Raw genomic sequence first — 19,712 nt, 5'->3', positions numbered from 1 at the left:
CTAAAAGCAGGTTGCTACCTAAATACAGGTATAAGCCTCCGTTATTATTGTTGTTATTATAGCTGATATCTCATTCTTTTCTTTTAACACACTAAGTTCCCTCCACTGAGCAAACTGTTCCATTGTTAGAAGGACTCATATTGTCGACTCTCTCTTCTTGATGTGTCTTGCTGCTTGTTGAGCTAAACAATTCTCTGGTTTCCAGGGTGCTTATTTAATAAATGATGCTGTGAAGTTCCCAAAGAAAGACTTTCAATTTTCCTCTTGTGTGATGGCTATGATCAAACTCCAACACCCTGTGGTTGGGTACAATCAGAATGTATGCTTGGAACTCTTTTGCTAACAAGCAGCTGTGTTTAATCCGTTAAGTTCTACGCACCCTCAAAGTTCCTGATGCTTTTCTTCATCTCTTGACAGTTTTCTCTTCTACCTTCCCCTAAACTTGGAAAAGAAGGTTAATTGCTAATATGACAGTTAAATTTCTTAGTTTTTAATACAATGCTGTGATCTAAGAAAGCTACACACATGAAAAATATAGCTTGATAAAAAGCTGACTGTAAATAATAGCTGATGGGCCAATATTGCAGAATCTTGGACTTACCAGAGAATTTCACACTCCAGTCCAACTTTTTCATTCACATATGAGGAAACTGAAGCTTGTAGGGGGTGACATGATACAGCAAAATCACACTAGAAAGGTAGCCACCACCCTAGAATTCCTGAGGACTGTCCAGTTTATCTCTACCTGCTCACAGAAATAATGTTTTATTAAAGCACAGTGATACCCATTGGCTGCGGCTGCTTTTGAATAACTTCACCAGAGACTATGTAGCTCATAAATTTAAATATGAATTATCTGAATTATCTGGTATTTTACTATGAGTGCCTTTAATGTCTTCTTTCTCAAACTCGCAGAAAGGAAAAGTGCATAAAGTCTATTTGAAGTAGATCTAGGGATCATATGGGGACAACTAGGTTGACCTGGATTGGTGCACATAATTTATGCTCAATCCAGAAATGCCAACTGGGCACAATTTATATGTGACCATGGGTCACATGACCCCACTTATTTGCAAGGAGGGTTGGGAATTGCTGTCTAGGGAAGATGATACCCACTGCAAATTCTACTGTAGAAAAAAATGGGGTCATCAGAAGGAGAGAGAGAGAGAGAGAGCGAGAGAGAGAGAGAGAGAGAGAGAGAGCGAAAGAGAGAGAGAGAGAGAGAAGAAAAGTGCCTGCCATAGAGGCATGCTGGGGGCTGGCAAGAAGGAAACTGGTGAAGGGATGGGTATTGGGTCATTCAATGGCTTAAACCCAATCACGAACAACTTTGGAACTGTGTATTCACATACAGGCCTCCTAGAGAGTTGTCTCCACCTGGCCACTTCTTTACTGTATGACCAAAAGAGGGTCATAAATCATCATTGCATTAAAGAATAACCCTTGACATAATATATTATTTCTGATAATTTGTTCTGATAATGTGATTTTTTTTTTGAAGTAAATAGATTTTATTTAGAAGGTCTTAGGGAAGGGGGAAAGGATAAGTGGAAAAGAAAAACCAGTAGGAGTAACGCGCTCAAGGGAGAACGCGGGCTTCTCCAAGGGTGGAGGAAGCTCTACACACATCCTAGCACTGGACACGAAAGCATGAAAGTACACATCTCAAGGGGGGAGATGCGGGCGACACATGTGCTCGGCCACATGGCACAAACAGCACATGGGCTCAGGCAGCATATGCGCGCCGTGATTTTTTTAATGTTCTTTTGTTTTTTAGGTTTTATCTAATTTTATAGATCTAATATTTTTTAGATTCCTAAGCAATTCACCTAAAATGATATACGCAAACTCTCACTAGAGAGCGTGTTTTTGTTTAAGTCTATCACAAATTTCACATATTTCTAGGCTTTTATAATTAGTATATAAAGCTTATTAGGTCAATAAAGAAAAACTGCCTATAATAGTAATACAAAATTCACAGAGTAGAAAGGCAGAAATGATTATTGTCATTGATTACTCTTCAACAATATGTAAAATAGGAGTATAATATTATAACTATTTTGATTTGGAAAATAATTGGAATAAGAAGCTGTGGAGACACTAGAAAGGTAGAGAAGTTCATCCTGGGAATGACTGATGGCACAGATACACAGAGGAGAAAGGAGAGACCATGTGTCTCAAAAATATGACCAGCTTCGGGGCTGGAGCGATAGCACAGCGGGTAGGACGTTTGCCTTGCACGAGGCCAACCTGGGTTCAATTCCCAGCATCCCATATGGTTCCCTGAATGCTGTCAGGAGTAATTCCTGAGTGCAGAGCCAGGAGTAACCCCTGTGCATCACCGGGTGTGAACCAAAAAGCAAAATAATAGTAATAATAACAATAATAATAATAAGACCAGCTTCTTTAGCTCCTGGTGGTTTGGGAGTGTTCCTGACACTTGGTTAGCATGACACTCATCTGTATTTCCTAAGGTTGAAAGTCTTTGGACACCCTTTGCTGTAGACATAATGTTGACCTTCTACCTCATCCTTACCTAGGGAAGCAATTCTGCAATCCCATAACATTTCGATATGTCATCATAGAGCCTGGCTTATTTATCCAAATGAACACAGAAAAGAGACTCATGACCCAAGCCAGGACAATCAGCTTCTTCTAAAACTTTTCCTGCCTTTCTGGTACCCAGGAAGAACCCAGTGCTAAGGCATGCAAGGCGTGGGCTCTACCGTTGAGCTACATCTCTGACTTCCGGTGAGTTTTTGAAAAAAAGAAAGATGATCTTTCTTCCAAAAAAGGGTAAGGAAATTATATCCTAGTCAATTTTGGCCAGTTGCTATATTTTTGTTGCCATCATTGTTGTTGAAAATTTCCCTTCCTGGGACTGGCGCAATAGTACAGCTTTAGGGCGGCCTCTAGTTGTCCTTGCAGGTATTCCCAATCTACTGAGTGCAAGTGAGATAAATTTTGCCCCCCTCCGAGGGGACCCCAGTGAAGACAGCCTGGTGTGGGGGCAGGAGATTATATAAAATGTATACATAAAACGTTAAGTAACAGAGTGGGAGACTGACACCCAAGAATAGTAGAGATAAGGACCAGGAGGTTTACTCCATGGCTTGGAAGCCGGCCTCAAATGCTGGGGGGAAAGGCAGCTCAGATAGAGAAGGGAACACCAAGTAAAGGGTATTTGGAGGACGAGCTTGGGTTGGGAGATGGGAACAGAATGTAGACTATAGATAGAAACAATGGCCACTCAATGCCTTTAGTGCAAACTACAACATCCAAAAGGAAAGAGAGAACAAAAGGGAATGAATGCCCTGCCACAGAGGTGAGGGGGGGTGGGTTGGTAGGAGGGATACTGGGCTCATTGGTGGTGCCGAATGGGCATTGGTGGAGGGACAGGTACTCCATCATTGTATGACTGAAACGCAAGCCCAAAAGTTTGTAAGTCTGTAACTCTACCCCACGGTGATCCACGAATAAAAAATTTTAAAAAAGAAAGAAAGAAAGGAAAAAATGATAACATTTTTGCAAACACATCTACCACTACTGGAAAAATAAAACAATTCAATATAAAAAGTATATATAAAAAGTGATATATACACTCAAATATTTGATTCTTAGGTACAAACCCAGGAGAATTGCAAACATCTGTCTAAACAAAAGCTTACACACAAATTCTCATATTAGCCTAAAGTGTTCATCCACTGATGAATGGATCAACAAAATGTGGTATGTCCAGACAATGAAATATTATTTGATCATATGAGGAATGCAGTACAGAGAGTGAGGGATAGAGAAAGAAAGAGAGAGAGAGAGATTTTCTTCAGTCTTAAAAATGGAAGGAGGGCCTGGGGAGGCAGCACAGGTCCAGTTGGGACCCCAGTTCAATCTCTGGGACTGTATGTCCCTCTAAGCACTGCCTGGCTTCAATGTGATGAACCTGGAGGACGTTATGCTACATAAAATAGACAGGTCACAGAAAGATTAATAATATGTGATTGCATTTATATGAGGCACCCAAAATGATCAAATCATAGCATGAGAAAACACAATGGTGGAGGCTGGGGTGAGAGAAGAGCTAAGAAGCTGTTAATTGGGTGCAGGGTTTCAGTTTTACAAGGTGAAAAAGAGTTCTGGAGACTGGTTGCAACACATGAATGAACTCTGCCTCGCTGTACACTCGAAAACGGCTAAAATGGTATGTTTTGTGTCTTGTGCCTTTTATTACAATTGGGGTAAAAATGCAAAAAGAAAATAGGACTGAAGTATTCATACATAACCTGACCTGGAAGACCTTTGGAAACCAGAGATGCCATGCATAAAAGGGCACGTGTGTGATTCCATTTATGTGGAATGTCAGGGAGAGGCAACTGCATGGACAAGGAAAGGAGTTGACAGTTGCTGAGTCTCAAAGACAGGCATGAGGAGCAATGGCTGAGAGCACGAAGCTTCCCTTTGGAGGACTTAAAATGTTACAGAATAAAATCAGGGTGGTGGCTGCACTGCCTTGTGTATAAAATACACAGGTACAACCACCTGTAAACTTTAGAAGGGTGCATTTTTAAGATATGGGAATTAAAAGCTACAACTCCCATACCTTAAAATTTCTTTTAGATTTTAGATTTTTGTTGTTGTTGTTGTTAAGCTGTCATAGATTCCTAAGCACATCACTCACTGGGGCCTCTTTTATTATACTCTCTGACATCACCAGTTTTCAAGGCTTGTTATCATGCTACCATACATATTTTGTTTTGTTCAGGAGGAGAGGAATTGGCCCATACCTGACAGTGCTCAGGGGCTATTCCTAGCTCTGTGCTCAGAGCTCACTCCTGGCGTTGCTTTGGGGACCATCTCTGGTTCCAGGAGTCAAACTAGTGTCTGCAGCATGCCTGGCAAGCACTTTGCCCCTATTATTATCACTCCAGTCACATGCTACCATGCATGCAGCTCTATTACAAGTATATATTTTGTGTGTTGATGTCACACAAATGAATGACCCCTTTGGAGAATACCACAGAACCAAATTATTTTTCTAAAAAACAAAATCACTTCAGCTTTTATTCTATTCTATCAGTAGAAATTATGTCTCAATCAAATTGTTGATGAGAGGAAGTTTCTCTAATTAATCACTGTCTATGATAATACTTACCTATGTACCAATAGTACAGACAACAAAATGTTTGTAGCCTTAGTGAGGAGAAGTTCATCATTTATTAATCATTGATAAGCAAACAAAACTGGACCTAGTAGAGTAACTACTGGCAGCACACGTTTATTTCAATTTAATCTCTATGTGCTGCCCTATGGGACTAACACTGACCATTTGAAACTATCCAAATTTAATTTAATTAACACAAAACAATTCCAGCCCTCAATCACACTACTGAAATAGTCACATGTACACATCATTACATCAATAGGAAGTTCTTTTGGACAAGGCTGAAAAGTCCAGCTGTAAGTTTACAGAAATATAGTAAATAGGAGTTGGAACATGATTCACAGAGTAAGAGAACTTAATCAAAGCCTGGCAAGCTACTGTGGCATATTCAATATGCCTAAAAACCAGTAACAACAAGTCTCGCAATGGAGACGTTACTGGTGCCCGCTTGAGCAAATCGATGAGCAATGGGATGACAGTGATACAGTGATACAGTGAATCACAAATCCAAGGTGTGAAAAACTATAGGACAAATGACCCAGTTCATTAATTTTTTTTTAATTTTTAATTTTAGACACCATAGTTTATAATAATGTTAACAATAGGATTTGATGCATATTATTCCAGGATACACCTTCATCCCCCCTTAAGCTTCCTATTGAAATCCACTTCTCAGTTACTGTTGCTTTTGGGCATTTGTTATTTCCTGACTAATTTTTTTTATATCCCACATGTTAGGAAGATCATTCTGCATCTGTCCTGACCAGTTCTTTCGACTGATAAGGGGGGAAGAGGAAGAAGAAGGGAAGAAAACCTATTGTTTAAGGAAAACGTCAGCCAAATACAAAGTCTGGACCTCATCTGAATTTTTTGGATAAAATTAAAAAGCTAAAGGAGAAGACTGAGGATATTTGGACACTGAGTGGACCCTCAATACTAAAAACATCTAATTTTTAGTGTTAGTAATATAATGCTTATTCTCAATAAAAGGTCCTATCTTGTTTTAGAGATAGTTCTTGAAATGCTTATATGAAGAATGGTTTAATATGGATGTATATATAGCTTTACAATAATCCTGAATGAAGATAGCACGAATTGGAGCGTAAATGACATAAGATTCACCCTGTACTGAGAACTCTTTTAAGTTGTTGCCTCTATTTTTTTATATACTTGCACTTTCCTATTAGAAATGTTTTGTAAGTGGTTGGTTTATCCTTTTTGGTCCTAAATGTAGGTTTAAACTATACCTGTTACTTCTTTTTTTAAAAATTTTCCATATCAGGGCACTCAGCAGTGAAGAAACCCAGTGGGCACCACAACACCCAGGGAATTCTCTGGGCCCCATACCGAGCCAATATCTCCAGGACACCCCAGATGGAGTAGATGCAGTCTCCCCACCTTCTCCAGATCGAATCCCTCAACCATGAGCTTCTACAAGCATGGCTCCAGTATATGTGGCTACAGGACTATTCCTCCAACACAGGAGGCCATGCAACCTTTTCTGATATGCAAAGTGAGCAATGGAAAATAAATGATCTAGTGTCTGCCCCTGCCCAAAACTAGAGAGAGAGCAGTAACACACGGGGCCTCACGGGATAGGGGGTGGAACTGGCCCCTCTCCTCGCCCCAATGAGGCCCTAAGTTGCCACCCACGAATGGCTCCTGGTTCCTGAACGGCCATGATCCCAGAGGCACACAGACCAATCTCAGAACCCAGTGGCTTTTGGCAGAAATGCATCTGGACTGAGCATTAAACTGTGCTGTGCCAACCCGGGTGGGGAAAGGTGTTTGTCCCTTCCGCCTTTTCTCCCTGGCAGCGTGGTGGCTGCCACCTTTTCAGAGCCTATTGGACAGCCAGGTATGAGACTGCAGTGACATGACATGCAGGGCCTCACGGAATGGGGGGTGGAACTGGCCCCTCTCCCCGCCCCAACGAGGCCCTGAGTTGCCGCCCATGAACGGCTTCTGGCTTCTGGCTCCTGGCCGGCCATGATCCCAGAGGCACACAAACCAATCTCGGAACCCGGAGGCTTTTGGCAGAAATCCCTCCAGGCTTATTACTAAAATATCAGAAATCCAAAATGCTCTTCACATCAGCAATAGAAAACAAATTATCTAATGATGCCTTTTCGGCAGGTGTGAATTCGGCAGATTGGGGAAAATTCCAAATAACAATGGTGGATCTTTTGTTGAAATATTGAATTTGATCAAAGTGGAGAGAGAGTAAGGTGGAAATCATCTGCCACATAGGTGAGAGGAGGGGTTGGATGGGGGGTATACTGGGGTTCTTGATGGTGAAGGGTGTGCACCAGTGAGGGGATGGGTATTTGATCATTGTACGACTGAGACTTAGACTGGAAAGCTTTGTAACTGCTCTCATGGTGATTCAATAAAAAATATATATATTCTCTATGTCAGACTATTTGAGATCTAGAAGTGGCATCGCATCGTGCTGCTCAGTTCTCTGACCAGCTGTCTCACCCTAAGACTCTTATCTGAACTTGCTTTCCCATCCCATTGCTGTAAGGTCACTTTTAGAGGAGTCTAGAACCTACTTCAGCTCAGCATACACTATAAATGATCATAGCACCCAAAGCACCAAGAAAATGTTGCAAATACAGAGAGGAATAAAATGCTGTGATCATTCTTGACTCTAAGAAGTATACACTATTATGGAGAACTATCCATTTAATTCATTATAAGAAAATCACCATAATGAAGTAAGTATAAGGTTTATTAAGGCCTGAAGAGGGAATTGGTGTTGAAAAAAATGTGCTTACAGAAGGTAGACTTTATAGAAAGAGAAGGACAAATGTCAATGACCTTGCTCACTTGTGGGATATAAAAAAAAACAAAGTAAGGGAAGAGACAAAAACAGCAACCCTAAACTAACCCTAGGGTTCATATAGCAGAACTGAGAATGCCATTAGAGGAGGGAATTAAGAGATCAAGTGGGCCAGAGGTGAGGGGGATCCAGTAGATAGTGATGGAGGGATTGGGGGGCAGGTGGTGGAATGTGGCAACTTACTATTGAAAAGCACTCTTCAATAAGGGGCACTCTTTTTTTTAAAAAAATTCTTTTATTGATTCACCATGTGGAAAGTTACAAAGCTTTCAGGTTTAAGTCTCAGTTATACAATGCTCAAACACCCATCAATAAGGGGCACTCTTGAAGCATATACAATGATGAAAACCAACCAAAGCAAACCCAATTATTTGCAAAGTAAACTTCCCACACTATGTGAAGAATGGAAAGGGGGCTGTGGGGGGCGGTGGAGGGAGGTGGTGGGAGGGCAACTAGGGACATTGGTGATGGGAAATGTACACTGGTGAAGGGACAGGTGTTGGAACATTGTGTGACTGAAACCCAATCATGAACAACGTTGTAACTATGTATCTCACTGTGATTCATTTTTTAAAAAGTTTCTAAGAGACTTAGAGAAAAAAGGCCAAAGTTTTATTTGCTATTCATTAGCAAACACTGATAATATTTTGATACTATCAAAATAATAATGAGTCCACTCCAGTGCATGTCAGGTTATGTGTGATGCGCCCACACATCTCATCTAAGCCCATTCCATTCTAGCTCTCAAGACTCATATAATGGACATCTATTTTCCATATGATGACTTCAGAGGCTGAGAAAGCCATTCTCTAGTTTGCTTTAACATAGCTCTTCTTTGTTTATATGTGCATTTCTGGATGAGATGGGGTTTGGGGAGCTTGGGCAGATGTGTCAGTGGATGAGGCTATTCCCAATCTTTTGTTTCCTAATTATAGTGTGATTTCTTGTGAACAGATACGTGAGCTAATAAGATTCCTTGTCTAACTTATTGTCCTGCAAGTACCCCCAAATCAGGTAGGGAGCAGAGGAGAAGGGAATAGATACAAAAAGCAAGAAGTGTAACTGCATTCACGACTAAACCTCAGAGAGAAACTCCTAAGAAACGTTCTTCACCCACCCCTCTAACATATTGTTTAGATTTTCCAAAGACTCTTTGCACATTTATTTTTCAATAGTTTTTAAGAATTTTTTTTTCTGTCTTAGAATTGAAACTATCCAAGGATGCTTTTCTAACTCTACTGTCATCTCTGGTTTCAACTCTTGGGGGTAAGATCTCTATCAAATCCAGAATTCTCCTGGTGATTCAATAAAAAAATATACAGAATTCTTCTTTCTCCCTCTTTCCTTTCTTCCTGCAGGCATGTAGACGGCCAGGAACAAAGAGATGGATATATAAGTGTAGTCTTGGAATCAGGAGGGGGGTATGGTGAAAGCAATGTTCACACTTCTCCAGACACCATGTTCTTTCTCTCTCTACTCCATCATAGCTGATGACTCCAACCATCAGCTCTGGAATCAGCTTTGACACTGGTCCCACCTGTATCTCTTCCTTTATACGTGGCTTAGGTGGTCTACCTCCACTTTCTGTCAGAATTTGAGACTTTTGATTGACTTCTTTGAACCAGGCAAGGGTTCACTGGATTTTGAGCCTTAATCTAGTTAAGAGGAATGTTAGAAATTGCCTACACCTTTTCTCCAGCCATTGGAGAAAGCTCAGAAGAGTTTTGCACACAGCATTTCTTCACAAGGCTTGTCATTTCCTCATATACAACCCGAGAAATTAGGCGCAGTCCTGTCTGTTCATGAACAAGTTCCCCAGGTTAACTTTTAATTTAATATCTGTCCTTCCCCACATTTGGTTTAACCCATTTCTAAATGAAACCCAAGTCCTGGATGAGTTCTTCCAGATTCTTCTGACCTGGATCTTGCTCAAAATTTTCACTTTTGTGATATAGGAAAGCTGTTTGGGTATGTTTGTGCTTGCCTCCCCTTTCTGGGTGGTTACATCATGCACTCAGGCACTGAGCTTTTTCAGGGAACACAACCAGACTTGTCTCTCTCAGCTAGTCTGGCTCCTGCATTGGGAAACTACTTCCAAGACTCCTTTGCTGTTCTTAGTTTGAAGCATTTAAATTGGAACTCGAAGTTAAACAATGATTTCTTTGTTCTTGCCTCAAACACTCTCTTCCTAAAGACAGTGAGCCTGGAACATTACCTGCTGTCTGAAAAGGAGAGGGAGTGTAATGGTTACAAAAATGGTGAAAAGAAAACCTTTATTGGTATTACAAAATGTTATCTGCTATGTTACAAAACTTGAGTATCTCAATGAAGCTGCATGCAACCTGTACAATACAGCACCTGGAAATCCCCTTTAAAATGCTGCTATTTGAATTCCAGGATAATTTACACTATAGATTTCATCGTCATGTGAGGCTGGTATAGCATCATTTTGTCCACAGAAAGCTAGCCAAACCAAAATCTAATAAATCCTTGACTCCTTTATAGACTTTTTTACATAGCCAATTTCTTCCATTTTACATGTAAAATAAGTGAAATTCAGTGATAAACTTACCTGCCTCATTTATACTTCTCTCTTCAACTCTCACCTAAACATACTTTTTTTAAAAATATAAATTTATTTATTGAATCACCATGAGAACAGTTACAAAGCTTTCGGGTTTAAGTCTCGCTCATACAAAGATGAGACACCCGTCCCTTCACCAGTGTACTTTCCACCACCAAAAACCCCGATATACTCCCCATCCCACTCCCTCCCCTACCTGTGTGGCAGATGATTTCCACGTTATTCTCTCTCTACTTTGATTGCATTCAATATTTCAACACCAGACCTACCATTATTATTTGGGATTTTACCCCAACACTAAGATCTGCCGAAAAGGCAACATTGGACAATTTGTTTTCTATGGCTGATTATGAATAGCGTATGATGTCATGTGGCTGCACTAGCAGCCACGCAATTTTGTAATTCTAAAGTTATAATAATTAAATCTGGAGGGATTTCTGCACAAAGCCGCTGGGTTCCAAGATTTGCTTCTGAGTCTCTGGGATCATGGCTGTTAAGCAGCTTGATTAGGAGCCAGAGGAGCCATTCATGGCCGGCAACTCGGGGTCTCGTTGGGGTGGGGGAGGAAAGGGCCACCTCCATCCCCATCCCGTGAGGCCCTGTGTGTCTCGTCAATGCAGGCCCATACCTGACTGTCCATTGGCCTCTAGAAAATGGCTGCCACTGAGCCACCAGGGGGAACAAGCGGTCACCTAAACATACTCTTAATGGACATCAGCAGTTACATCTAGTAAAATAATCAAAACAACAGATAGACATTTTTCCTCTCTCTTAATCCTTCAGGGAGAAACAGAAAAAAAATGGGGAGGTGGGGGGCTGGGAAAGATGGTAATAAGGGCATGATAAAGTGATAAAATGCTAGAGTTTCCAAAAAATCAATTGATGCTAGGATTACAAGGGTGTCAAAAGAATGCATACAAATTCAGGACAGTGAGAATCATTCAAACCAGAAACCAGCTGAAATTTTAATGGCGTGGGACTGGGATATGTTTTTAACCCAATAAATGTTTAGCTTATATTATTCTTAATAATAATATTCTTAATAAAGAGAGGAATAGGACATTCTAAAGCATGCATTGATTTGGATTTATAAGAGAAAGATCGTTTTTATTTGTCTTAAATTTTTTTTTAATAGAATCACTGTGAGATACTCAGTTACAAAGTTGTTTGTGGTTGGGTTTCACTCATACAATATTCCAACATCTATTCCTTCACCAGTGTACATTCTCACCATCAATGTCCCCAGTTTCCCTTCTGTCACCCCTCAAGCCTGCCTCTATGGTAGGCACTTTCTCTCTCTCTCTCTCTCTCTCTCTCTCTCTCTCTCTCTCTCTCTCTCTCTCTCTCTCTCTCTCTCTCTTTCTCTCTATTTGGGCATTGTGGTTTGCAATACAGGTACTGAAAGGTATTGTGTTTGTTCCTTTAGCTATTTTCAACATGCAGTTCTTTTCCAGAGTGATCATTTCCAACTAGAAAGATCCCTTTTAAGATGGAGAAGAGAAGAGGTGGAGGAGGGAGGGAGAAAGGGAGGGAAGGAGGGAAAAGATGGTCTAAATAATATTTAAATGCTGGTAAACCACAGAAACCTATCAGAAATCACAGAGAAACAGGACGAAAACAGCTTTCTCCTGGAGTCTTTGGACAATTCATTTTATCAAGTGGGTATGTGGAGTGGAGACCGTGACCCTCCAAAGAAAGGTACAGGTGGGGTCCCTTTGTGCAAAAGAGTGTTTTGTCTACGAGAGAGTCCATGCCTAGTCTCCACTCTACTCTTGTTCCCTCTCTGGACTATTTGCTTGCTTGGGGGATAGAAGGACAGTTTGGCTTGTGAACCAGAAACTGTTATTCTTCGCCTGAATATCATGTTGACTTTTTTTTTTTTGGTAAGAAAAATCACAAGAGTGTAGAAAAGTTTTTTGATGAATAGAACTCTTTGTTTTTAGGAGGAAAATGGATGGAACCATTTGGGGCTGGGGGCCGCCTGTTGCTCTGGTGTGAGCACCTCCCACTGCTTGATTTTTTTATTCGGCCTCCTCTTGGGGCCAAGATTTACATGGGCGCGGTAGGAAGCCACGGGGATTTAGCATAAGTAAGAATAACTGCTTTTCCCCTGGAGAGAAGCAAAAAGGATAAGTGCTCAAAGCACAGAGACAATATTACCGGGAGTTATATTCCTTCTTCGGTTCTTTTATTCACTCTGAATCCTGGATTCTGTTGCAAATAATAAAAGCAAGAAACCAGTTGGCTTGGAGCCAAGACCTGGGATTAGCAGAAGAGACTATTTGAGGCTTAAAATATGCTTGTCAGTGATGGTCTGTATATTACAAAACATGGTCATTTGGATTATGCCTTTTTTTTCCTCATAAATTGAGATAGTGCCAGGAAAGCACAAATGAATAGCAGTTGGAATTAGGGAAGAAGAGTTTTCCCCAGGGTGCTGGGCCCCAGATCATGTTTGTGCCTCCTGTGACTATGGGCCACATTTTCTCTCTTCTCCTTTTCTGAGTTTGGGTGGGTTGTAATTATTCCCTTAATATCTGGCATCTTTTCTCTCGGTTAACTAGAATTGTGAGCTGCTCTCTGCTCTTAACACTCTAAAACCAAATGGTACCATTTTCCCTCTTTTCACTCTCATCTCGAATACCTGCTCCTTCCTCCTTTTTTTTTTCTATGAAATACATTTAAATTAGTTGTAAGAAGTCATTTTCCATTCAAGCGAAACTGGATTGGAACCCCAGCTTCCCTGCAGGCTACTTCTCTTAGAAATCCTAGGGTAATTACTTAATTTTTCACTTTAATTTTCCCATTGATAAAATAAGGAATAATTACAGTACACGTCTGCGGGGGGTTGTTGAAGATTGGTGGATCCATCCCTAGAGACCGTTTTGCATAAAGGTACCAAAAATGTCTTTAAAAATGACATATGCGTTCAACTTAGTTTTCCTTAGGGAAAAACTAAGAAGATGTTTATGTTACAAATACTGGCTTTCTATTTCTGGTTATAAAAGACTTCAGGTCTGGAGAAATCAAAATTAAAAATCTTGAATAAGAGAATAGAAGTGAATAGCTATTTTCAAGGCTTGTCTGGATTTTCACCAATCCAGACATTTTCTAATTATGTGCTGCAAGGTTCACTAAAAGAGAAAGAACTTTGCAGCATATAATTAGTAAACCAAACTGTAGTGAGTTAAGTCTACCTGATGCTGGCATCTGCACAGGGGTTTCTGAGTCGGCTAGGTGGTGCTATGCTGGGAAGTTTAGACTAAAAGAGGAGGTCACAAGAGAGGAAAGATGAACTAGAAACTCATGCAAATCCAGAATTTCCAGAGAAGTTATGTTAGCTATTACCAAGAGAGAGTTGAACTGGGATGTAGTGGTGGTATGAGGGGCCTAGTGAGAAAAATGATGGCAGGACTATTATCTACAGCTATCAGTGAAAAATTTTTAAGAAGCAACCAAGGGGTAAGAGTGGCAAGAGGTCTTGCAAGGTGAAGCCATAAGTTCAATTCCCAGTGCTGCTGCCCACATGTGTCACCTGAGGTTTAAAACAGCTCCACTATACCCCCCCCACACCTCTCCCCACCACCCTCCCATTCCTCCCCCTACCCCACCACCACCACCAAAACCAAAACAAAATGTGTGATATGGGACGCACCACAGCTGGGAATGTTCAAGCACCTCAACAGAAAGATATGAGAGCACTATGGGTAGACTGCGTGAGTCTGAGTTAAACAGGCCTAAGAGAATGGGCTTCAGAGCTACAGTCAAGAGTGTGTGACCACAGGGCAGGGACCATACTGAAGGGAAGTGGGGAGTGAGGGGAGAAGAAAAATCTTAAAAGGGGTCATACTTGGAGAATATCTAATCGGTTTTTGTTTTCATGTGTGTTTGAGGCCAGAGTTTACACCATCTATGTGTATTATCCATGCCTACGACCCCCATACATATAAGCCAACCATTTCATTAGAAGGATCTTCAAATATTTGGTTAACAGGACAAGAACACTGAACTGATTTAAAGAAGGGAGAAAAAACAATATTAAGAGAAGTAACTAAAGCTTAGAAAATAGACAAAAAAGCCAACAACAAAGTACATATTTTTGTTTTGGGACATTACATCACACAGTCGTTTGGCTTTTAAATAAAATTTCATCTCACTTTTTTGGGTTGTTTTTGTTTTTGTTTTGAGCTGCACCCAGCAGTCCTCAGGGGTTCTGGCTTTGCACTCAGGGATCACTCCTGGTAGGGATCAGGGACCATATGGGAAGCTGGGTGTTGTACCGGGTTCTGGCCACATAAAAGTCAAGCACAATGCCTATTATTGCAACTCTCTAGCCCTGCAAAGTATGTGTTACCACACCACCACCACCACCAAAATACCCATATCCCTCCACCACAGACTACTGGACTCCCTCTACCTTTAAATGCCCCACTCCTCTCTCCATCTTTTGAAAGAAAACTTTGTCCAGGAGTGTGACCAAGAAGGAGAAAACACAAAAAACAACAATAGCAATGAAAAAAGAACATAACTCAGATGCCAAAAGAATTTGAGACAATTTGAAATGACTTTGCCAATAAATTTTAAAACAACCAAATAGTGACAGTCAATTTGAAACACAAATTCTAGGCCAAATTTTAGCAACCATAGAATATCCTGGAAGGCTCTTAAACATTCCCAAGCCTCACCTCTGGAATGTCAGATTCACTATGTCTCAGATACGCTATGAAATTTAGCATTTGTAACAAGTTCTCAGGTAATCACGATCCTAGAAAAGTAAATTACCAGACACACTCCAGAAGAATAGAAATTATTTTTTAACCTAGTGCTGTTTTCTTTTTTCACATGATTGAGTGTGCACGTGCATGCTCATGCACGCGCGCACACACACACAGACACACACAGACACACAAATCCAATGATATATGACACGTGGAGGTCAGCCGAGAAGGCTCTTCTTAGCTACAATCAGATACTCCTCAACTTAACCCCCAGATCTATCTTGACGAGCTGTTCTTGGCAGTCCCAGTAGTTGTAGGATCCATGGGCTCACCTATAATTGATTCTATACAAATCAGTGTATGTGTTTTTTACACACTATAAAAATCACCTGCTAAGAAGCTCTGGCCTTAGATTCATACTAAACTAGTATCTATTGCAGCAGAAAAAAATATTACCCCAGGCTTAATAGCTTAAAACAACATGCATTTGTCATCTCACTTTTCTGTGGGCCAAGAATCCAAATGTGATTAAGCTGGATCTTCTGGCCCTGGGTACTGGAGAGGCGGCTATAAAGGTGTTGGCAGTACTAGTGGCAACTTCTGGGAAGAATCCACTTCTGGGCTCCCTCACTTGGTTGTGGCCAGGAGCCATTCTTCTCCAAGGACTGTAGACCTCAGTTCTCTGGTTGTAGGCTGGAAGTATCAGTTCCCTGTCACCAGGGCCTCTCTGGAGGTGCAGCCTGCTCCAGCAATGTGCTTCTCCAATAAAGCAAAGACGGAACAAGTGCTTGGTGAAAGTCAGTATTTTAAAACCTGAGCTCAGAGCCGCTGACCTATCACTTTTCCTGTTTTCTGTTAGAAGCGAGACGTCAGGTACAGCACCCACTGAGGGGGGTGCTGGAGGTGGGTACCTGTGAGGGAGGGGGTGTTGGTGGTACACAAGGGCATAAATTAGGAGGTAGAGATCATTGGGGGCTCTCTTAGTCTGCCACCTCATCAGAGGAAGTGCAGGTGGCAGAGTTCATGCATATGCTCTGCTTTGCTAGAGAATTCCCATGTTACTGTCTAGTGGTGCATGAATGAAATTTATCACTATTACAAATTCTCATCAGCACTTGCTATTGCCAGACCTTTATTTTTTTCCCTTCCTATCTGGGTATAAACAAAATCATTTTATTTCTGTAGTTTCCCCCAGGAGCCCACCGCAGAATCTCCTGCCCCGCACCAGACTGTCTTCATTGGGGCCCCCTTGGAGGGGGGTGGGTTGAGTTTCCCTCCCAACCCCAAGCAGAGCCCCAGCCACAGCCATGCTAAAAGCCACTCTCCACACGCTCTGACGAGCCTCATGCATGAAGGAACCGACAGAGGAACCCAGGCATGCGGGACCCAGGACTGAGATCTCCAAGCCTGCTCAGATGGGGACTGGGCCTCCTCCAGTTAGATTCCCAGTTTTCCAGTAACTTGGCAGCCAAACACCCACAAACTGCCCCCCGGCGCCATGTAATCTCATCAACAGCCATGATCCAGAGACTGTAAAACAAAGCTCCCAGAAGAGAGTGACACAATTTTTCCTTGCAGCCGCACAACTTATTTTATTCTTCCCCCCCTCCCATACACACTGCAGAGCCTGGCAAGCTACCCATGACGTGCTTGATATGCCAAAAACAGTAACAACAACATGCTCTTCATGTTCCTGGAGCGAGCAGAAGCCATTGGTCTACACTAGCACGTGACAGGGACAAATGAAGACGCTACTGGCGCCCGCTGGAGCAAATTGATGAACAACGGGGATAAGAGTGATACAGTGATACATTTCTATGAGGCTGAGCACATTTCATGTGTTTATTTATCGAAGTAATGCATTGTATGCAGTGCTGTTTGTTTTTGTTCCTTTTTTAACTTGTAACTGAATTTCTTATAGAGGCTTGGGTGAAGAACACTTTTGTGGGTGCTTCTTGCAATCTGAGCTTCGCCAGCCCCTCCTCCAGGACCCCGCTGCAACCCCTGCTTCAGGGTAACCATGCGCAACTGAAAGGCAGTAATTCAAAATGCCAATAAGTCGGAGGAGATGCAACAGGACTCAGTGGAGTGCACTACTCAGGCTCTGGAGAAATACAGCATCGGAAAGGACATTGCGGCCCACATTTAAAAGGAATTTGACAAGAAGTACAATCCCACCTAGCACTTCATGGTGGGAAAGAACTTCGGTAGTGACACACAAAACCAAGCACTTCATCTACTCTCTGGGCCATTCTTCTGTTTAAGTCTGGTTAGAAGCATGAAATGTGTGGCACCCAGGGACCCTTCCAAAACAAGGAAGGACTGCAGCCTAAATGCCAAGTAACCAGGAACTGAAATCTTCAGCTCCCCCCCAATCTTTGAACCTTTATTGTGTTGTTTTGTACGGGGCATATTCTCCATACCGAATTGTTGTGGTTATAAAACAATTGGCAAATCAATTTACATTTGTATTTATTTTATATTCCATATCTCTCTGCCCATATTTTTTCCTCCTTAAAATCTATTCCTTTCAAAAATTCAATCTGTTGGAGAAGTGAAAAAAAGAAAAGAAAAGAATTCCTTTGTTACTGCTACATGTTCTTCTAATGTTTTGCTTTAATTTATTTTTAAAGTTTTGCTCTTACTTTATTGATCTAGAATTGATTTTCATGCGGTGTAAAGTAGGAGGAAGTTCATTTAATTCCCCAAATATGGTAATTAATGAGTACTTATTGAATAACCTGACTCCCCACTTCTCTTCTGCAATACCAGAGGTAAGCCTTCAACATATTTCTGAGTTTTCTGTGTTGGTCCATTGATCTCTATTTATCTGAACTGATGGTCTGAACATGGTCTTAATTTTAAGAACTTTATAACAAATTTTAGTTTCTTCTATAGAGTAAATGTTCTTCTCTTGTTCCTTTGTTCTTCTCCAGTATTTTTTTGGCTATCTTTAACTCTTTGCATTCTCATCTTCTGGAATCAGATAATCAAATTCCATAAACAGAATGCCATTAAATCTTTAGATAATTTTAGGAAAATATTGTTTATGTTTCCTATAATGTACTATCATTTACTGAATGACTGTCTAGGATTCTATGATGAATTTTTGTTTGTTTTTTGTTTTTGTTGAAACAATATAGTTTCTCATTGAAATTTACTTAGGTAAGGGGGAGAGAAAGAGAGGAAGCAAAGTTTAAGAGACAACATGGGCTTCTCCAGAGTGGGAAAAGCAAAGAAACATAGGGACAAATAAGCAAGACACATGTTCAAGGAATAAAACAGGTGGGCTTAAAGAGCAAGTCTTATGGTGAAGTTCAATAATGTGAAAAGCCGTGAACAGCTTTTGTAGATCTAGTCCATAAATCTTTCTTTACATTGTACAACTTTCTATATATTTGTTACAAAAAGTAGATTTACAGGTGTTTTTTTATTTGAGGGACGAATTATTATTATTTCTAATTAAATGTCCCTAATGACTCAATACCTCTATTGCAAATCACAAAACCCAAAAGGAGAGAGAGAACAAAAGGGAGTGCCCTGCCACAGAGGGGTGTCTGGGCTAGAGGGGTGGGAGGGATACTGGGATCATCGGTGGTGGAGAATAGGCGAGCACTGGTGGAGGGATGGGTTCTTGAGCATTGTATGACTGAAACACAAGCACAAAAATATGTAAATCTGTAACTGTACCTCATAGTGTTTCACTAATAAAAAAAATAATAAATGTCCTGGGGCTGGAGCAATAGCACAGTGGGTAGAGCGTTTGCCTTGCACGCGACCAACCCAGGTTCGATTCCCAGCATCCCATATGTTTCCCTGAGCACCGCCAGGGGTAATTCCTCAGTGCAGAGCCAGGAGTAACCCCTGTGCATCACCGGGTGTGACCCAAAAAGCAAAAAATAAATAATAATAATAATAATAATAATAATAATAATAAATGTCCCTAATGGTAGCATCAGCATTTTCTTTCCTTTTTTTCAAATGTAGGATTACTGCTATTTATTCAGCCATTGATTAAGCTGAACATCAGCATTTTCTTTCCTTCTATATTTTTCCCTCTTGACTGCATCCAGTACCCAAAGAGGAACTTTTTATAATCTCTTCTCTGGGTTTTATGGAGCCTTACTTTCCCCTTCTGTGTTGGTCTCTGACAGCATGGTATCAACCTTCAAAGGACTAAGTATTTGTTGTTTTCTTACTATGTTTCTTTATATCCCACAGTGAGGGGAATCATTCTACATCTGATCTTCTCCTCCAACCAACGTCACATAATACTCTCCAGGTCCAAAGTGCCTAAAATAAAAATTTAAAATTTTTTTAAAATTTTAAAAATAAGCAAAAATGAGAATAGTTTACACCCTCGCCAAACACCAGCATTTTCTACCTAGTGTAAAAATGAAGTCCACT

The 19,712-nt window shown here is 40.9% G+C and overlaps 1 non-coding gene and 1 pseudogene across 1 annotated transcript; one reads left to right on the top strand and one right to left on the bottom strand.

Moving 5' to 3' along the window:
* Positions 1 to 17,325: 17,325 nt before the first annotated feature.
* Positions 17,326 to 17,579, top strand: LOC101556124 (dynein light chain 1, cytoplasmic-like; annotated as a pseudogene).
* Positions 17,580 to 19,360: 1,781 nt separating this feature from the next.
* On the bottom strand, positions 19,361 to 19,484 carry LOC129400186 (small nucleolar RNA SNORA26). The gene has a single exon (XR_008627508.1). It is a non-coding gene; the product is annotated as a small nucleolar RNA SNORA26 (small nucleolar RNA).
* Between the last annotated feature and the right edge of the window lie 228 nt (positions 19,485 to 19,712).

This window comes from Sorex araneus, chromosome X, assembly GCF_027595985.1.
Source record: "Sorex araneus isolate mSorAra2 chromosome X, mSorAra2.pri, whole genome shotgun sequence".
Taxonomy (NCBI): Eukaryota; Metazoa; Chordata; class Mammalia; order Eulipotyphla; family Soricidae; genus Sorex; species Sorex araneus.
This window is presented reverse-complemented; position numbering and strand designations above follow the sequence as displayed.